This window comes from Prionailurus viverrinus, chromosome B4, assembly GCF_022837055.1.
Source record: "Prionailurus viverrinus isolate Anna chromosome B4, UM_Priviv_1.0, whole genome shotgun sequence".
In the NCBI taxonomy this organism is placed as follows: domain Eukaryota; kingdom Metazoa; phylum Chordata; class Mammalia; order Carnivora; family Felidae; genus Prionailurus; species Prionailurus viverrinus.
This window is the reverse complement of record NC_062567.1, coordinates 78,221,179-78,236,911: the sequence shown is the minus strand read 5'-3', so window position 1 is coordinate 78,236,911 and position 15,733 is coordinate 78,221,179. Positions and strand designations below refer to the sequence as shown.

General features: G+C 40.7%; 1 pseudogene; it reads right to left on the bottom strand.

The window, feature by feature from the left end:
- Positions 1-2,971: 2,971 nt before the first annotated feature.
- LOC125170975 (olfactory receptor 9K2-like) lies at positions 2,972-10,709 on the bottom strand (annotated as a pseudogene).
- Positions 10,710-15,733: the final 5,024 nt, after the last annotated feature.

The window sequence follows — 15,733 nt, the reverse complement described above, 5'->3', positions numbered from 1 at the left end:
AGTGAACAAACAGATGCACTATTTGAAGTTCTTCCCACTGGGAAGATTCTTGTTTGCTACTGTCCTTCGGGACTGTCCCAGAAAGGGGCTGGAGAACTACAGCCATCCACTTTCAGGTGGTCCTTGCATATCATGCAGAAACATCTCTAAAGCAGGCCCAAGACTTCTTTTCCTCTGTCAGTTGATCACAGAGAACTCCCCATGAAGCCATAGGAGCAGCCTGGGAGAGGAAGGCAGTGTAGCAGAAATGGGAAACATGGGTGTTTGGCTGCTTCTTCAGGTTATTTTCTTGTGCCTTCAGGGCCTGCTTGAGCCTGATCACATATATACTGCCTCCATTTGATGATGGAGCACACCCAAATTTATGGCCTGGCAAGTCAGACAAATACCCAGTTCATGGTTGTCACCTGAGGTTGCGTGGTAATGTTCAGTCTCTACCAAGGTCCAGTAACACACCAAGAGCTATTTCTCAAAAGGAAAGTAGTTATCTGCAGAATACTGCAGGGCTTTGCTTCAAAACCCTAAAGACCTATGCTGTGGCTCAACTATACAGACCTGCCAAAGGTTCCAAACAGAATCTCTAGCTGCCATGACCTTTCAAGCACCACTGGATCTGCTGGATCATGTGTTCCCAATGGCAGAGCAGCTTGCACAAGCAGCCTGCACCTGTTGTCCAGCCTTCTCCTGTTCCTGGCCCCACCCCAAACTAACAGCTTTTCAAGTCCCTCCATAAATGGGCCCGTGTAACAAACCCAAATGAGGAATAAGCTTTCTCCAAAATTCCAAAAGGCCCATTAGGTGTTGTGCTTCTTTTCTGGTTTTAAGAGGGACTGGATGCAACAAAATATCCTGTACCTCAGAAGGGATATCTTGATATGCCCCACACCTGAAATTTCATTGACGTAAAAGACTTCTGAATTTTAGCTGGATTTATTTCCCACCCTCTGCCATGCAAATGTCTTACCAATAACTCTATAGTAGTTGCTACTCCTCTATCCCTACATCCAGTCAACTTAATGGTAGCAATGTAAGGGAACAGTGTGATATCTCATGGAAAGGAGAGGTGATCAAGATCCCTGCCAACTAAATTATGACAAAGGGCTAGAGAGCTGATGTTCTCTTGAGGTAGGACATAGTATTGAACCTGTATTGCTGGCCTTTCAAACTGAAAGCAAACCATTTCATATGTTCTTTTCTAAGAGGTTTTGACGAAAAGCACTTGACCTTCCTGGATTTTTTTTTTTTTAAAATAAGCTTGCCACATGGTCCAGACTCTGCTGCTTGGCTTTCCTGGTCTAGTAAATCCAATGGAGCTACAACATTTTATAGTAGATCAATATGCCTAGAGTCAATGATATGCTCCAATAAGATTTTAAATAAAAATAATCCTACATTTTGAAACAAAGGGTTTTCTTCCTCAAAAAATGGGGCACCTGGGTGGCTCCGTCGGTTAAGCATCTGACTCTTGGTTTCGGCTGAGGTCATGATCTCACAGTTCGTGGGTTCAAGCAGCACTACAGCATTCTGTCTGCTGATAGTGCAGAGCCTGCTTGGGATTTCTCTCTCTCATTCTTTCTGCCCTTCCCCTGCTCACGTGCTTGCTCGCTCTCTTTCTCTCTCTCTCTCTCAATAAATAAATGTAAAAAAATCAAATACTATGTTGTGAAAAGGTGTGGTTTTCAAAAGAGTTCTAGTGAACTCTGAATGCCTGCTCATAATGCACTAGACAACCCTGGAACCTGAGCTGCTCACCTAAACTGGGCATTTTAAGCTGAATCATAAAGTGGGCATTTCCAGAAGTACTCCAAATCACACATTTTATTAGTGGAACTGGAAAACTAACAGAGCCTTAAATCATAATCAATTTCTATTAACAGGTTATTCACTCTCCCAACACACCTGCTCTGTCACATGGCTGCCCAATAATACACGTCTGTGGCTTCTTTGAGAGTTCTCTATGAAAAATTGACTTAGAAAAAAAATCAGGCTTGCTTTCCAGATGCCTTGTCTTTTCAAGTACCTGATTACTCAAAATAAATACCTTTATAAAACAGAATCATCTGTTGAATTACCACTATTCAGCTAAGAGACAAATCATCATAAGATTATCAAGTTATCCATTATTTTCCAATTCTTTTCTCTGATTATACGACCAGTTTAATGTTTTCACACTGATAATAATTTTTTACCAGAATATACTGTTTTGAGGAACAAGGAGTAAAGTTATGGGTGGTATCTCTCATTTATACCAGAAGACCCATTTAAAAATATCAGATTCCTATGTCTAGGGCTGTAATATTTATCGGCTTAGAGAATTTTAGTACCTATTGAAGGAATACTCCTCCCAAGAGACATAATGTATTTCAGTTGAATTAAAAGTAGTAGTTAAGATGCATACTGCTTTTAGATTCCAAATGCCACTAGCCAAAGAAGTGGATTATGGAATAGATTGAGATTATTAGCTCCGAATATCAAGGGAAATAGATTACAATAAGGTGGAGAAGGGAAAATTTTGTATTTTTAAAGGTGATGTAACTTACCTTTTATATATTACTATATCTAATGGTAATGGGTAGTGAATACAATGTTGGACACATTGGACATTGATCACTGATAGATACGAGAAGTTACCATGAGTGTCTGAGACTGCTCAACATTCCACCAAAGTAATTTTCCACCTTACTAAATTGTATCCTCCTTTACCCACTAGCATAAAGTTATACCTAGAAAGAGTGAGAAGTTTATTTCTGTTTGTAGAATGGCTACAAATTGCATTGATGCTGAAGATATAACACTGCTTTTAGGGAAAAGTAAATAATGGATGTACTATTCCTTCAGTGAAAATAATTCTTTGTGGGATAATCAACTTAAAGGACTCATACGTGGCTCACGCTTAACCCCATATTAAAAGCAAATCAGAATGAAACAATGAAAGGGGGAGCATTAATGAGAAAATCACAAGAAAGTAGAATTAGTATAAAGATTTTTTCTTCCATAGGATTTTTCCCAAAGCTTGCTTGACATCCTTGTTTCTTAAAGAGTAGATCAGAGGATTTAACATGAGTGTGACCAATATGTAAAATACTGAGGCCACTTTACACAGTTCAGGATTGCTTGGAGGTGTGAGATACACAAAGGAGACAGTCCCATAGGGCAAACTTACCACTCCCAAATGGGAGCTGCAGGTGGAGAAGGCTTTCTTTCTCCCTCCACTGGAAGGGATTTTCAAGACTGTGGTCAAATGTACATGTAAGATACTACAATAACAACTATGGTAGGCAAAATAATGAAGGCAGCCAAACTAAGAGACACCATCTTATTGACAGAGAGATTAGAGCAGGAGATCTTCTCAATTTGGTAAGAATCACAGTAGAAGTGATAAATGACTCAGGAAGCACAGAAAGACACTGAGAATGTTGTGCTGACTTGGAGGATGGAACTGAGTCAGCCACAGAGATAGGAACCAGCCATCAGCTGAGTGCAAAGGCGTCTTGACATGTGCACACTGTAAAGAAGAGGGTTGCCTATGGCAATGAAGCGGTCATATTCCATGACTGCCAGGAGAAAAGCTTCTGTAACCATGAAAAATGCATAAAGAAACAGCTGAGCCACAAAACCTGCAAAAGAGATAGTCTTTTTCTCAGACAGGAAGTTGACCATGGCTTTTTAGGCAATAACAGTGGAGTAGGAGAGGTCAATGAAGGAGAGATTGCCTCAAAAGAAACATTGGTTGGGGCGCCTGGGTGGCTCAGTCGGTTAAGCGGCCGACTTTGGCTCAGGTCATGATCTCACGGTCTGTGAGTTCGAGCCCCGCGTCGGGCTCTGTGCTGACAGCTCAGAGCCTGGAGCCTGTTTCAGATTGTGTCTCCCTCTCTCTGACCCTCCCCCGTTCATGCTCTGTCTCTCTCTGTCTCAAAAATAAATAAACGTTAAAAAAAAAAAAAAGAGGGCAAGATGGCGGCTTAGGAGGACGCTGGGCTCACCGCACGTCCTGCTGATCACTTAGATTCCATCTACATCTGCCTAAATAACCCAGAAAACCGCCAGAGGATTAGCAGAACGGAGTCGCCGGAGCCAAACGCAGACGAGAGGCCCACGGAAGAGGGTAGGAAGGGCGGCGAGGCGGTGCGCGCTCCACGGACTGGCGGGAGGGAGCCGGGGCGGAGGGGCGGCTCGCCGGCCAAGCAGAGCCCCCGAGTCGGGCTTGCAAAAGCGGAGGGGCCGGGCGGACTGTGTTCCGACAGCAAGCGCGACTTAGCGTCTGGGAGGTCAGAAATTAACAACTCTGCTCGGAAAGCGGGAAGGCTGGAGGACAAAGGGAGGGAGAGCTGCTGAGCCCCCTGACAACAGAGCTCAGTTTGGTGGGGAACAAAGGCGCTCGCCAGCGCCATCTCCCCCGCCCATCCCCCAGCCGAAATCCCAAAGAGAACCTGTTCCTGCCGGGGAACTTGCTCGCTCCGCGCAAACACCCAACTCTGCGCTTCGGCGGAGCCAAACCTCCGGCAGCGGATCTGACTCCCTCCCGCTGCCACAGGGCCCCTCCTGAAGTGGATCACCTAAGGTGAAGTGATCTAAGCCTGCCCCTCCTGCCCCCGAGCACCTTGCCTACCCACCCCAGCTAATACGCCAGATCCCCAGCATCACAAGCCTGGCACGGTGCAAGTAGCCCAGACGAGCCACACCACCCCACAGTGAATCCCGCCCCTAGGAGAGGGGAAGAGAAGGCACACACCAGTCTGACCGTGGCCCCAGCGGTGGGCTGGGGACAGACATCAGGTCTGACTGCGGCCCCGCCCACCAACGCCAGTTATACACTACAGCACAGGGGAAGTGCCCTGCAGGTCCGCACCACTCCAGGGACTATCCAAAATGACCAAGCGGAAGAACTCCCCTCAGAAGAATCTCCAGGAAATAACAACAGCTAATGAGCTGATCAAAAAGGATTTAAATAATATAACAGAAAGTGAATTTAGAATAATAGTCATAAAATTAATCGCTGGGCTTGAAAACAGTATACAGGACAGCAGAGAATCTCTTGCTACAGAGATCAAGGGACTAAGGAACAGTCACGAGGAGCTGAAAAACGCTTTAAACGAAATGCATAACAAAATGGAAACCACCACAGCTCGGCTTGAAGAGGCAGAGGAGAGAATAGGTGAACTAGAAGATAAAGTTATGGAAAAAGAGGAAGCTGAGAAAAAGAGAGATAAAAAAATCCAGGAGTATGAGGGGAAAATTAGAGAACTAAGTGATACACTAAAAAGAAATAATATACGCATAATTGGTATCCCAGAGGAGGAAGAGAGAGGGAAAGGTGCTGAAGGGGTACTTGAAGAAATCATAGCTGAGAACTTCCCTGATCTGGGGAAGGAAAAAGGCATTGAAATCCAAGAGGCACAGAGAACTCCCTTCAGACGTAACTTGAATCGATCTTCTGCACGACATATCATAGTGAAACTGGCAAAATACAAGGATAAAGAGAAAATTCTGAAAGCAGCAAGGGGTAAGCGTGCCCTCACATATAAAGGGAGACCTATAAGACTCGTGACTGATCTCTCTTTTGAAACTTGGCAGGCCAGAAAGAATTGGCACGAGATTTTCAGGGTGCTAGACAGAAAAAATATGCAGCCGAGAATCCTTTATCCAGCAAGTCTGTCATTTAGAATAGAAGGAGAGATAAAGGTCTTCCCAAACAAACAAAAACTGAAGGAATTTGTCACCACTAAACCAGCCCTACAAGAGATCCTAAGGGGGACCCTGTGAGACAAAGTCCCAGAGACATCACTACAAGCATAAAACATACAGACATCACAATGACTCTAAACCCGTATCTTTCTATAATAACACTGAATGTAAATGGATTAAATGCGCCAACCAAAAGACATAGGGTATCAGAATGGATAAAAAAACAAGACCCATCTATTTGCTGTCTACAAGAGACTCATTTTAGACCTGAGGACACCTTTAGATTGAGAGTGAGGGGATGGAGAACTATTTATCATGTGACTGGAAGCCAAAAGAAAGCTGGAGTAGCCATACTTATATCAGACAAACTAGACTTTAAATTAAAGGCTGTAACAAGAGATGAAGAAGGACATTATATAATAGTTACAGGGTCTATCCATCAGGAAGAGCTAACAATTATCAATGTCTATGCACCGAATACCGGAGCCCCCAAATATATAAAACAATTACTCATAAACATAAGCAACCTTATTGATAAGAATGTGGTAATTGCAGGGGACTTTAATACACCACTTACAGAAATGGATAGATCATCTAGACACACGGTCAATAAAGAAACAAGGGCCCTGAATGACACATTGGATCAGATGGACTTGACAGATATATTTAGAACTCTGCATCCCAAAGCAACAGAATATACTTTCTTCTCGAGTGCACATGGAACATTCTCCAAGATAGATCATATACTGGGTCACAAAACAGCCCTTCATAAGTTTACAAGAATTGAAATTATACCATGCTTACTTTCAGACCACAATGCTATGAAGCTTGAAATCAACCACAGAAAAAAGTCTGGAAAACCTCCAAAAGCATGGAGGTTAAAGAACACCCTACTAACAAATGAGTGGGTCAACCAGGCAATTAGAGAAGAAATTAAAAAATATATGGAAACAAATGAAAATGAAAATACAACAATCCAAACGCTTTGGGACGCAGCAAAGGCAGTCCTGAGAGGAAAATACATTGCAATCCAGGCCTATCTCAAGAAACAAGAAAAATCCCAAATACAAAATCTAACAGCACACCTAAAGGAACTAGAAGCAGAACAGCAAAGGCAGCCTAAGCCCAGCAGAAGAAGAGAAATAATAAAGATCAGGGCAGAAATAAACAATATAGAAACTAAAAAAACTGTAGAGCAGATCAACGAAACCAAGAGTTGGTTTTTTGAAAAAATAAACAAAATTGACACACCTCTAGCCAGGCTTCTCAAAAAGAAAAGGGAGATGACCCAAATAGATAAAATCATGAATGAAAATGGAATTATTACAACCAATCCCTCAGAGATACAAACAATTATCAGGGAATACTATGAAAAATTATATGCCAACAAACTGGACAACCTGGAAGAAATGGACAAATTCCTGAACAACCACACTCTTCCAAAACTCAATCAGGAGGAAATAGAAAGCTTGAACAGACCCATAACCAGCGAAGAAATTGAATCGGTTATCAAAAATCTCCCAACAAATAAGAGTCCAGGACCAGATGGCTTCCCAGGGGAGTTCTACCAGACGTTTAAAGCAGAGATAATACCTATCCTTCTCAAGCTATTCCAAGAAATAGAAAGGGAAGGAAAACTTCCAGACTCATTCTATGAAGCCAGTATTACTTTGATTCCTAAACCAGACAGAGACCCAGTAAAAAAAGAGAACTACAGGCCAATATCCCTGATGAATATGGATGCAAAAATTCTCAATAAGGTACTAGCAAATCGAATTCAACAGCATATAAAAAGAATTATTCACCATGATCAAGTGGGATTCATTCCTGGGATGCAGGGCTGGTTCAACATTCGCAAATCAATCAACGTGATACATCACATTAACAAAAAAAAAGAGAAGAACCATATGATCCTGTCAATCGATGCAGAAAAGGCCTTCGACAAAATCCAGCACCCTTTCTTAATAAAAACCCTTGAGAAAGTCGGGATAGAAGGAACATACTTAAAGATCATAAAAGCCATTTATGAAAAGCCCACAGCTAACATCATCCTCAACGGGGAAAAACTGAGAGCTTTTTCCCTGAGATCAGGAACACGACAAGGATGCCCACTCTCACCGCTGCTGTTTAACATAGTGCTGGAAGTTCTAGCATCAGCAATCAGACAACAAAAGGAAATCAAAGGCATCAAAATTGGCAAAGATGAAGTCAAGCTTTCGCTTTTTGCAGATGACATGATATTATACATGGAAAATCCGATAGACTCCACCAAAAGTCTGCTAGAACTGATACAGGAATTCAGCAAAGTTGCAGGATACAAAATCAATGTACAGAAATCAGTTGCATTCTTATACACTAACAATGAAGCAACAGAAAGACAAATAAAGAAACTGATCCCATTCACAATTGCACCAAGAAGCATAAAATACCTAGGAATAAATCTAACCAAAGATGTAAAGGATCTGTATGCTGAAAATTATAGAAAGCTTATGAAGGAAATTGAAGAAGATTTAAAGAAATGGAAAGACATCCCCTGCTCATGGATTGGAAAAATAAATATTGTCAAAATGTCAATACTACCCAAAGCTATCTACACATTCAATGCAATCCCAATCAAAATTGCACCAACATTCTTCTCGAAACTAGAACAAGCAATCCTAAAATTCATATGGAACCACAAAAGGCCCCGAATAGCCAAAGGAATTTTGAAGAAGAAGACCAAAGCAGGAGGCATCACAATCCCAGACTTTAGCCTCTACTACAAAGCTGTCATCATCAAGACAGCATGGTATTGGCACCAAAACAGACACATAGACCAATGGAATAGAATAGAAACCCCAGAACTAGACCCACAAACGTATGGCCAACTCATCTTTGACAAAGCAGGAAAGAACATCCAATGGAAAAAAGACAGCCTCTTTAACAAATGGTGCTGGGAGAACTGGACAGCAACATGCAGAAGGTTGAAACTAGACCACTTTCTCACACCATTCACAAAAATAAACTCAAAATGGATAAAGGACCTAAATGTGAGACAGGAAACCATCAAAACCTTAGAGGAGAAAGCAGGAAAAGACCTCTCTGACCTCAGCCGTAGCAATCTCTTACTGGACACATCCCCAAAGGCAAGGGAATTAAAAGCAAAAGTGAATTACTGGGACCTTATGAAGACAAAAAGCTTCTGCACAGCAAAGGAAACAACCAACAAAACTAAAAGGCAACCAACGGAATGGGAAAAGATATTTGCAAATGACATATCGGACAAAGGGTTAGTATCCAAAATCTATAAAGAGCTCACCAAACTCCACACCCGAAAAACAAATAACCCAGTGAAGAAATGGGCAGAAAACATGAATAGACACTTCTCTAAAGAAGACATCCGGATGGCCAACAGGCACATGAAAAGATGCTCAACGTCGCTCCTTATCAGGGAAATACAAATCAAAACCACACTCAGGTATCACCTCACGCCAGTCAGAGTGGCCAAAATGAACAAATCCGGAGACTATAGATGCTGGAGAGGATGTGGAGAAACGGGAACCCTCTTGCACTGTTGGTGGGAATGCAAATTGGTGCAGCCGCTCTGGAAAGCAGTGTGGAGGTTCCTCAGAAAATTAAAAATAGACCTACCCTATGACCCAGCAATAGCACTGCTAGGAATTTATCCAAGGGATACAGGAGCACTGATGCATAGGGGCACTTGTACCCCAATGTTCATAGCAGCACTCTCAACAATAGCCAAATTATGGAAAGAGCCTAAATGTCCATCAACTGATGAATGGATAAAGAAATTGTGGTTTATATACACAATGGAATATTACGTGGCAATGAGAAAAAATGAAATATGGCCTTTCGTAGCAACGTGGATGGAACTGGAGAGTGTGATGCTAAGTGAAATAAGCCATACAGAGAAAGACAGATACCATATGGTTTCACTCTTATGTGGATCCTGAGAAACTTCACAGGAACCCATGGGGGAGGGGAATGAAAAAAAAAAAAAAAAAGAGGTTAGAATGGGAGAGAGCCAAAGCATAAGAGACTTAAAAACTGAGAACAAACTGAGGGTTGATGGGGGGTGGGAGGGAGGAGAGGGTGGGTGATGGGTATTGAGGAGGGCACCTTTTGGGATGAGCACTGGGTGTTGTATGGAAACCAATTTGTCAATAAATTTCATAAAAAAAAAAAAAAAAAAAGGAAAAAAAAAAATAAAATAAAATAAAAATAGACCTACCCTATGACCCAGCAATAGCACTGCTAGGAATTTATCCAAGGGATACAGGAGCACTGATGCATAGGGCCACGTGTACCCCAATGTTCATAGCAGCACTCTCAACAATAGCCAAATTATGGAAAGAGCCTAAATGTCCATCAACTGATGAATGGATAAAGAAATTGTGGTTTATATACACAATGGAATATTACGTGGCAATGAGAAAAAATGAAATATGGCCTTTCGTAGCAACGTGGATGGAACTGGAGAGTGTGATGCTAAGTGAAATAAGCCATACAGAGAAAGACAGATACCATATGGTTTCACTCTTATGTGGATCCTGAGAAACTTCACAGGAACCCATGGGGGAGGGGAAGGAAAAAAAAAAAAAAAAGAGGTTAGAATGGGAGAGAGCCAAAGCATAAGAGACTTAAAAACTGAGAACAAACTGAGGGTTGATGGGGGGTGGGAGGGAGGAGAGGGTGGGTGATGGGTATTGAGGAGGGCACCTTTTGGGATGAGCACTGGGTGTTGTATGGAAACCAATTTGTCAATAAATTTCATAAAAAAAAAAAAAATAAATAAATAAAATAAAATAAAAAATAAAAAAAAATTAAAAAAAAAGAAACATTGGTGTATTCAGCTGGGAGTCTGTCACAATGATTGCCATCATACTAATGTTACCCAAAAGGACCATGCCATAGACCAGCAGGAATAGGAGGAAGAAGAGAATGTGGAGTTCTGGACAGACCCTGAAGCCTACAAGAATGAAGTCAGTTACATCTGAGTGGTTGCCTGCCCCCTTATCACCCATGGCAAGAAACTGATAAGAGGTACAAGACAAGATTAAACATTAAACTTTCTATCTATTTACTGGTATCATAAAATATCCTTTTTTTCCTGTGGAAGACATTAAAATTCGTGTTCTCCACTTGTGTGAGGTATGATTTGCCCCGCCCTTTTATAGAAAGTAAATCTAAGGTATATTGTGATTGTCTATCAGCACACAACATGTAAGTTACCTAATTCATAGTTTTCTTTTGTTTTAATTTTTTTTTAATCTTTATTTATTTTTGAGAGAGAGACAGAGTGTGAGCAGGGGAAGAGCAGAGAGAAAGGGAGACACAGAATCCGAAGCAGGTTGCAGGCTCTGAGCTGTCAGCACAGAGCCCGACGCGGGGCTTGAACTCACAAACTGTGAGATCACAACCTAAGCCGAAGTCGGATGCTCAACCGACTGAGCCACCCAGGCGCCCCAATTCATAGTTTTCTAATATGACTCTCCAAATCCAGTGCTCTTCCCATTTAGCACATGTGACATTTACGTGTAAAGCATTATTTCTTTGCATCTGTTTAGCTCTTCACTTTATTTTGGTGGTAAGTTTAATATATCTGAAAGTTTTAGACACGTGTAAGTATTTGTTCTCACCTTTAATTTTAATTTCATATTCATTTTATTCTTGATAATGCTTCCAATTTATGATAGAAGGATCTAACTAAAGAATTAAGTAACACTCCATGAAACAGGCACCTAGATGGATCAGTTGGTTAAGCATCCGACTTCGACTCAGGTCACGATCTCAATGTTCATGGGTTCGAGCCCCACATCAGGCTCTGAGCTGACAGTGCAGGTCTGCTTCAGATACTCTGTCTGCCTCTCTCTCTCTGCCCCTTCTCTGCTCACTCTCTCTCAAAAATAAACATTGAATAACTTAATTAATTAATTAATTCAAACTTCATGAATAGACATTAGACCCAAATAGAGATTAATATTTAAATAGTTTGTGAGAGTTAAAAAGAGGTTACCCCCCAAGATATTTAGTTTGGTATCCAAAATAAAAACCTTGGAAAATAGAATGCATCATCACCTTCTTGAAGTGGACAAAGCTCAGACATGCCACCAGGAGGAAAGATCCATGGATTCTACATATCTCTGTACAAATCTGTTAAGAAGCCAATTTGCTTTTAAACATCTGCGGAAATGAAAAAAAAAAGAAAAGAAATTTCAAAACAATGTATTGACAAAAACTTTGGAAAAGTAATTTTATGATGTCTCCATTTAGAATGAGATCCATGAACATATTAAAATTTTTAAGACAATTATTTTGAACCTGTCACACAGTTAGAAATAGTCTGATTTGTCTGTCCTATAACTTCGGAAAGTCTCTGTTTTCTCCAATAAAGTGACACAGCTATTTCTTTTATTCAGATTTTAAAATCCATTGTGATTTAAACCACCCAACTGAGGAGACAGTTCATGTGGCTTATCAAAAGTGCCAAATGATCTAAAAAGTATTCATTTTTTGATTTGGCACATGTGGACATTGTCACCATGTTCTGCTCTCGGTCTCCATCAGGCATGTGACTGTCTGTCTTCAATCCTCTGCCCTTGTCCCTCAGCTCCTACCGCTCTCAGCCCATCTTTCTCCTCTCCACCAGATACCAACCTTCTCAAAATGTGAGTAACTTAGTGTACATGAGGAAAAAACTGGCAACAGCTCCATAATCATATCCTGAGGCCTCTTCCTTACCCTATTGCTCCAAGGGCAAACCGAAATCCACTGAAATAATCTTAATTAAATTTATTTTTGAGAAAAGCATTCAGTGCCCATGTTGACTTGTATAAGGACATTTGCACTTAAACATCGTTGTAAAACTAGGTTTAAAGGAATAAGGATTTCACAGTGAGGGGCACCTTGGTGGCTCAGTTGGGTAAGCATCCGACTCTTGATATTGGCTTAGCTCATGATTTCTGTTTGTGAGCTCAGGCCCCATGGTTCTCCCTCTCTCGCTCTTTATCAAAATAAATAAAATAAACTTTAAAAAAATGTTTAAAAAAAAGATTTAACAGTGGAATTTCAGGCTTCAGACATCATTTGTAAGTGAGTAAAGGCAGAGAAGAAAGATTTTAGATTTTAGAGAAAGTAAGAAGTCCTTGTCAAAGCTACCAAACTCAATCATACAACTGGATATCTGGCAGTATTTTAGCAGAATTTTTTTTGTTTTATTTATAATTGCCATTATTATTAACCAAATTCTATTATTGCCTGAAACTGTATCAGCCAGTATGCAGTGGCAGGAAATCATTGTTTTGAGATTGTTATTTTTTTCAAGAGTAATGTGGATCCATCCAATCGTTCATTAAGTCACTGAACACTGTGGCCACCTATGGTATGCCAACCAAAGTACAGGAATACACAAGTACCAGAAAGGGCTTTCTTCCCAAGGTACAAGTGCCTTGCATTTTCTTCTTTGCCTACCTTTTTATTATGAAATAACCAGTATGTTATGAACTGCTCTTCAGGAAAAGGGATATGATCTTTTTGAGGTGCAGGCCAACTTTTTTTTCCTATTTATTTACTTATTTATTTATTTTTAAAAAGCTGGCCAAGCAATATCATCAGTTCCCATACTTTCTATGTTTTCACAACTGTGAGTACCCAAAACCTGGGCATCCCTGTCCTAGACGCCATCCCCAGCCCCTGCCCTCACAGCCTTGTTCTCAGAGGCCAGGCCTCAAGGCTCTGGGAGCAGATCGTGGGCTTCTGGAAGCCAGGGAAGGCAGAGAGCACAGCTCCTTCTATCACCTGCACTTGGTCCAGTGACTGGCAGGAGTCCGTCTCAGTGAAGAACGATGAATGAATGAACTTGCCTGCTGCCATTCCCACCCCTGCATCTAGGCTAGCAGGTTTCAGCCAAGTCTGGGCATTAGAATCATCTGCCAGCTTTAAAATTTTCTGATGCCCAGGACTCAACAACAGAAGTCATGATTTAATTAGTCTGAGGTGTACCCCTGAGCTCTGTATTTTTTTTTTTACTTTCTATAATTTATTTATTTTTTCTAATTTACATCCAAGTTAGTGCAACAATGATTTCAGGGGTAGATTCCATAAGCCCCTTACCCATTTAGCCTATCCCCCCTTCCACAACCCTTCCAGCAACCCTCTGTTTGTTCTCTATATTTATGAGTCTCATGTTCTGTCCCCCTCCCTGTTTTTATAATTATTTTTGCTTCCCAAGAGGTGCATACCCACTTTTAAAAATAATTTGCAACAAGTATATCTTACCAATCATAGAATAATTTTTATGCATGAAGGCACACAGATATACTCATAAATGACTAATTATTTGACTGAAATAAACATAAATTTATCTCATCTTTTACCTGAATATTCCTTTCTTTACTTTTCTTGAGCAATTTGCTAATGATAGATGCAAGGATGCAAAAGTTACTGTATTTAATTCTAGAAATGCCAAACAATTTATGAAGCTAAACAAAGGAAAATTAAAGACTATGTCAAAACTAAGCCTTTTCAAAATTAAATTTTCACACAAACTATAAAAACCTTGTTTTAAAATACATAACCTGGGGCGCCTGGGTGGCGCAGTCGGTTGAGCGTCCGACTTCAGCCAGGTCACGATCTCGCGGTCTGTGAGTTCGAGCCCCACGTCCGGCTCTGGGCTGATGGCTCAGAGCCTGGAGCCTGTTTCCGATTCTGTGTCTCCCTCTCTCTCTGCCCCTCCCCTGTTCATGCTCTGTCTCTCTCTGTCCCAAAAATAAATAAACATTGAAAAAAAAAATTTTTTAATACATAACCTTATTCTATAGAAATAGGCTCTGCTCATAGATGAATAATACCCCATTCTTCCATTAAGAGTATCTTTTTATCTCCGTTAGCAGTGTTTCTACCTGAAAAATCCCCTGTAATTGTGTACCTTTGTAGAGACAAGAGAATGGAAGAGGTGGTCCAGTGAAGCCTCTTCCAAACCTGTGAATGCTTCTTTATCGAAACTGAAAAGAAAATTCAACTGAGCCTGTAGGGCTGCCCTGTGTGAGATGCCTCTTCTGCAAGGGCGGGGGGGTGGGGGGGAGGAGGGTATCTCACAGACCTCAGAACGAGGACGACGACAGCAAATGGGAATTTAAGTAGGGCAAAACAGAATCACCAGTGAATAGTGCAGTCCCTGATGGCCTGGGGAACACAGCAGGAAGAGTCATGGTGCCCTTAGTTAACTCTACTGCAACCATTTCAGGTCATTATTACATGTATTGGGTTGAAAGAGTTCCTCTGAGGGAGGCTAAAATTAAGTCAATTATGGGATAATAATAATGGCAGGCTCCAGATCCATCCCATGAGGACCATGTAGAAGAAACAAAGAGAATGAACTTTATTCACCTTGAATCATCTCTGAGTCTTTTTGGACAGGACTTCTTATTAGGAAAACTTGTTTTAAGGTTGACATACCATATTTTACATAATTTCCATTCCTGAATTCAATTTCTGCCTTCTAGAGTCTCATGTACTGATGCTCTTACATGACAGTGCAATGTCTTATATTATCTCTTTTTTCTTGTTGTAGCTTACTCTCTGCTAGATGATTTTTATTTTGCACATTATACATAGATTATATTACAATGTTACCAGTGTATTCATAATTCAAATTAATAAGTATCAGTCTACTAATAGGCCCAACTATTTGAATATAAATGACAATTATTATCTCAAGGCCTTGTTACCTCTGGTGGAATAAAACTTAGTTCTAGCTAGACTACAAGTTTGTGGATCCAGATATAAGAATGTACTTATTTCAATGAAATACAAGAAGTAATGAAAAAGAAATGAGCTTTAAGGAAATAAACACGTAGAACTGTTCCCATCCTTAGTATACCTTACACTGAATTTCAGTGACCAAAGACAGAATATAATGCCCAAGATAAAATGTTTAAATAACATTTTCTTTAGCATACTTGCCAGCTAGCTATTGCAAAAATAAGGTATAAAAGGGAAACACAAATTTTAGTGTTATATAACCTCAGGCGACTGGGGTCATCAACTA